Here is a 6,223-nt window from a genome sequence, read left to right on the forward strand (position 1 = left end):
TTTCTTATAAGTTCTCCAACAAGACAAGGATGATTACTTCCACTTCTGCTATCATCAGAAGATCAAATCCTAGCCAGAGCAAGAAGGCGAGAAAGAAATAAGAGGCCTCGAGACTGGAAAGGGGGATGTCAAATTATCTGTTTGCAGATGTCATGATCTTACAGGTAGAAAATCCTAAAGATGCCACCAAAAAACCCACAAAAGTTAGATTAAATGAATTCAGTAAAGTCGCAGGTTATAAAACCAACATACAAAAATCCATAGTGTTTTTTTATTTATTTTTTTTTTAGTTGTAGATGGACACAATATCTTTATTTATTTATTTTTATGTGGTGCTGAGGATCGATCCAGTGCCTCACATATGCGAGGCAGGCGCTCTACCACGGAGTCCCACCCCAGTCCTAGTAGTGTTTTTTGTTTTGTTTTGGTTTTTTTGTGGTGCTAGGAACTGAACTCAGGGTCTTGTGCAAGCGAGGCAAGCACTCTCCCAACTGAGCTGCATCTCCAGCACCCTCAGTAGTGTTTTATACACTAATAATAGCGGACTATCTGAAAAAGAAATGAAGAAAACCATTTATAATACTTATAATAATTGATAATATCTATAACTAGCCATTTATATTAGCTATTTTTTTTTTTAAATTTCTAGGAACAAATTTCCAAGGAGGTGAAAGATCTCTACAGTAAAAATCATAAAACATTGAGAAAAGAAATTAAAGAGAACCCAAATAAAAGTAAAGATATCCTTTCTGTGTTTGTGACTTAGAAGGATTATGATTGTTAAGATGTTTGAACCACCCAGAGTGATCGACTGATTCAATGCACTCCCTATAAAAGTAAAAACAGCTTTCTCCACAAAAATAGGAAAAAAACCTCCCAAATTCATATGGAGCCACAAAGATTCCTGAATAGCTGAAGCAATTTGAGCAAAAAAAGAAAACAAAACTGGAGGCGTGTGTTATCATGACTGTAAAATATACCACAGCATCATAGTAACTTTAAATACCAGCACAGTGCTGGTATTTAAAAAACAAACAAACAAACAAGAAAACCACATAGACCAATGGAACAGAATAGAGAGCTCAGAAATAAAGTCACGCATTGACAGCCACCTGATTTTTAACAAAGGTACCAAGAGAAAGGACAGTCTCTTTTATAAATAGTGCTGGGTAAATTGGAAACCCACCTGAAATGTATAGAAATCAAACCCCTATCTCTCGCCCATACTAAAGTCAACTCAAAATAATGTAAGGCCTCAAACTATGAACCAACCACAAGAAAACATAGAGGAAAGAATTTATAACATTGACCTGGACAAGGATCATTTAGCTAAGACCTTAAAAGCACCAGGAATAAAAGCAACCCCAGGGACCCAGAGCCACAAATATATGGATAAATAGCATAAAGCAAAAATATACAAATAGAATGACATCAAACTATACTTCTTTACAACAAAGGAAATAATCAACAGGGTAAAGAGATAACCTACAGAATGAGGGCAAAGATTTACAAACTCTACATCTGAGCCGGCGCGGTGGCACACGCCTGTCATCCCAGTGGCTTGGGAGGTTGAGACAGGAGGATTGCAAGTTCAAAGCCAGCCTCAGCAAAAATCGAGGCGCTAAGCAACTCAGTGAGACCCTGTCTTTAAATAAAATACAAAATAGGGCTGGGGATGTGGCTCAGGGGTCAAGTGCCCTAAGTAGTTCAATCCCCAGTACCAAAAACAAACCAAAAACTCTACATCTCGGTTAATACCCAGAATATAGAAGTCACTCTCACACAACTTCGACAACAAAAAGCATAATTAAAAAATAGGCAAAAGACCTGAATAGTTTCTCAAAGAAGATGTGCAAATGGCCCAACAGGTAGATTTTGCTCAACATCACTGATAGTCGGGGAAATGCAAATCAAGACCACAATGAGAGAGCACCTCACTCCAGGTAGAAAGGCCATGATCCAAAAGACAAGAAAGTAAGCGCAGGGGAGGGCCTGGTGCCCACACACTCTTGGTGGGAATATAAATTAGCACAGCCACTGTGGGAAGTGCAGGGAGGTTTCTCCAGAAACTAAAAATAGAACTACCCTCAGATCCAGCAATCCCACTGCTGGACTAGGTTTTCATCACTGTGACCAAACACCTGACAGAACAGCTGAGGGGAGGACAGGTTGATTTTGGCTCACTGTTGCAGAGTTAGTTCACCGTCAGCCAGCCCCACGCCCTGGGCCCAAGGTGAGGAGAGCACCTTGGAAGGGTGTGGAGAAGCGCTGCTCTGCTCAGGCAGCAGGAAAGCAGAGGGGTAGGGGCAAGGGGCGCAGGGCAGACGCGCTCTTCCAGGACACACTCCAGGAGACACCCCCGCCCCCCCTCGCCAGCCATGCTCCACCTGCCTATAGCTGCCACCCAGTCCGTCCATCCAAACTAGGGTGGGCTGATTAGTGTACGGCTCTAACGATCTAATCATCTCACCTCTGTTTGAATATTCCTGCATTAACATGGGTTCTGGGGGACCCCTCATATCCAAACCATAACATGAGTGTAGATCCAAAAGAAAGGAAATCAGGTTTTTTTATTTTTTTAAGAGATAAATGCATTCCAATGTTTAAGCAGCACTGTTCACAACAGCCAAGAGAGGGATGCAACCTGTGTCCAGCAACAGAGCAATGGATAAAGAAAATATGGCACACATGTGCACAAGAATGAATCTTGCCATTTTGTGACAACACAGATGAACCTGGAGGACATTATGTTAAATGAACTGAGCCAGACACAGAAAGACAAGAAGGATAAGACCTCAGATGTGAAATCTAAAAAAGTCTACCTCATAGACACAGACAGTAGAATTACAGTTACCTGAGGCTGGGAAGGGTGGGGAGGAGGCGAGGGTGGGGAGAATTGGTCAGTGAGTACACAGCTATGGTTAAATAGAAGGAACTGGTTCTGGTGGCTTATTATTGCATAGGTAACAGCAATGTAGCATCTATTTCAAAATAGCCAGAAGAAAGGATTTTGAATATTCCCACCCCAAAGAAATGGTAGGTGATGGAGATGGCAATTGCCCCGATTTGATCATTATGCCTTGAATACATGAATCCAAACATCACAATATGTGCAACGTAAATATGTGCAACGATATGTCGATTAGAAATAAAATGAAACTTTAAAAAAAAGAGAGAGAAAAAGAATCAGTTCCCAATGTCGAATGAAACCCTGGCCTCGATGATGCAGAGTGTGTATGGAATGTGCCCTCAGTCCCCAAGGGTGTCATGCCGGGCATTGACTCCTGTAGACCTAAGTGTGAGCTCTTTGGAGTGGCTATGTGTCCTTGGGCAACTGAAATCCTGCCCTGAACACACACACACACACACACACACACAGCCTCTGCCACCTCCACTACAAAATGGGAAAGATAATACCTGCCCTGTGGTGCTGTGGGAGGTGGTGGAACTCTGAGGAGGTGGGACCTAGGTCACTGGGGTTATGCCCTGGAAAGGGACACAGGAAGCCTGGCCCCTTCCTGTCTCTCTTTGCTTTACTGGCTACCACCAGGTGAGCAGCCTCCTCTGCCAAATCATCCTGCCGGCGTGATGTTCTGCCTCACATGGGCCCAAAGCACCTGGGCCCTTCGTGAGCCGCAACCTCAGAAACCATGGGCCAAAACGCCCCTTTCTCCTGTAAGTGGATTTTCTCAGGATTTTTCCCCAGTGATGGAAGCGCATCCACATCCCTTTAGGCTGCACAAGGATTGTGCACAGGGTTTAATAACAGAGAGAGTTCAAGGAAATGGGGCTATACAGAGTGGGTTGACTAGTCTCCCCAAAATTCACATTCATTGGGAATCTCAGAATGTGACTTTATTTGGAAATAGCATTTTTGCAGATGTCATTAGTTGCAGTAAAATGTGGTCCTACTGGATAAGGGTATCTTATCCAGTCAGCTGTCTTTATTAGAGAAAGGGTGAGGGGGCGAAGGGATCCAGGCACAGAGACGCAGGTAGAAGGCAGGCGAAGACAGAGGCAGACACAGGGTAATGATGTGGCTTCAAGCCAAGGAACACCAAGAACAGCGGCAGCTCCCGAGTCCGGGAGACACGTGCAACAGATTCCCGCCCCCAACCCAAAGCCTAAGAAGGAACCACCCCCACTTTCAAGTCTGACTTCCAGGAACCGTAGGGATGACGTCTGCTGTTGGAAGCCACCGCTAAGCCAGGGCGTGGCCGTGCAGTGATTGACATTACAGTCACCCTCAGCTCTCTAGAGCCACAGGTCTCCAGGAGTGGCAGAGTGCCTGCACCTCTTTGCCCTCCAGCCTGCCGCTCAGAACTGGAATGCCCAGGGTGAGTCTGCCACTCTGGGTTTTCTGCATGCATGTCGCATGTCAGTGTCTCCGGGCCCTGGGTTATATTTGCAGCGCAGGTCGGTGAAGCTCGCAGGGATCCCTAGCGCCCACGAGATTTACCCACAGTACCTGGCACTCGCCTTCACTGCCTGTACCTGCTACCCGTGGCGTGTGTCAGGGCGTTGACCGTCCAGAGCACCCCACGGCACAGCCAGGGTGCCCGCAGCCCCCAGGTGCCAGCAGGGAAGGGAAGCCAACCTGTGGCGGGGAGCAGGCGCAGCCCGCAGCACACCGCCCCCAGGTCCTGTGGGTTGAGAGAAGCCAGGAGCCACCATGTGGACGGTATCCCGGGCCCATGAACTCGTCTCACCTCGCACAGGCTGCGGCTGCCGCTCGTGGTAGGTCTCTGCAGCCGGAGCCGGTGCCCACGGCCCAGGGAGGACGTCGGCCCCCAAAAGCGGCTCCAAGGAGCTCCGGGTAGCTGTGGCCTGTGGAAAGCAGAGAAGGAGGAAAATCCATCTGGGGCCAAGAGCTCTGTCTGAACTTTGTCCTTTTCTCCAGCAAAAGAAAATATTATTTCACCCTCTAAAGAACCACACATAATAACAGGCGAAATGTCAAGGCCAATGTTGATATAAACCCCCAAGGAAAACAAACATCTCCGTACCTTCTCCGCGGCCTCCCCACCTCACCCTGCTCAGCTAGTTTAAACACATCTAGTGGTGGGCAGAAGGGGGGCGGGGGGAGGGGAGAGCCCGTGGGCACCGAGAGCTGGCCTCAGAGCCCTCGGGGGACACATGGGTGAACCAGGGAAGGACACACAGACCAAGCCAGTGTTTAACAACCGGACTGATGTCAGATCCCAGCTCACCCACTGGCTGTATGACCTTGGGCAAGTAGCCTGACCTCTCTGGACCTGAGTCTCCTCATTGGAAATGGAGAGGATGCCTGGGGTAGTCTAGGCAGGGCACCGGTCACAGTGGCACAAGGACTGACCGTGACTGTTTATCACCCTCTATCCAGCCAGGTCTCCCTGGAAAGGAAAGGCCAGAGGGTGGGCCCTCCAGGGAGGCCTTGAGTCTGCACGCCCACGTGCCTGAGCACCTCCAGGGTGCCCAGCACCAGCCCAGCTACTCCTCGGAACTCGCCTCACTGAGCCACGCAGCCCTGCCATGCTGCAGAGGGGAAGGAGGCTCAAGGAAGTGAAGGGACTCGCCAAGGCCCCCCGGCTGGGAAGGGGGCTGGTGTGAAGCCAGCTCTGCTGCCTCACAGGCCTGGCGCAGAGAGGACTCCGAGTCTCATCTGGGAAGCCTAGTCCTGGAGTTTGCTGACTCTCACGTCCAGGGGTGGGTGGGGCTGGGCAGTGCTGGGTCACACTGCCCCAGGGTCCTCAGGCTTGGCTTGACCTGGATTGAGCAGCCTCCGGCTGTTGGCCCTCCCGCCTCACCCAGGTGACCCTCCAGCTTGCAGCCCCGTTTTCCCCCTTCGGTTCCCTTCCCTTCCCTTCCCTTTCCTGAACTAAAGGCACCCAGCAAACGTCTGTGGAGCTTCTCCTCCAGGACTCGCCCTGGGCTGAGGACAAGGACCACAATCAGTTCCTCCCTGAGCCACCTTCAAGACATTCCTCTTCAGTGGAGGCTGGGGAGACCGGCAGACATGAAAGAGGATCACAACTTCATAAACACCCTCACAGGTGCCTGGACACACCGGGTAGGACCTGGGAGAAGAGGCTTGAGTCTTCCACCGAGGCCAAGGAAGGTGGCGTTGGCACAAAGACTTGACAGTGACAGCATTTTGCCTGGAGGACCAGAAGGGAAGAGGGCTGGGGACAGAGAAAGTCTCACCCGAGAGCCTGGGTGGCAGGGCGTCTCCTGCAGCTCATTT

The sequence above is a fragment of the Marmota monax genome, unplaced genomic scaffold (assembly GCF_021218885.2).
Source record: "Marmota monax isolate L192 unplaced genomic scaffold, Marmota_monax_Labrador192_F-V1.1 WCK01_AAM20220418_F8-fsc00020, whole genome shotgun sequence".
NCBI classification, from domain to species: domain Eukaryota; kingdom Metazoa; phylum Chordata; class Mammalia; order Rodentia; family Sciuridae; genus Marmota; species Marmota monax.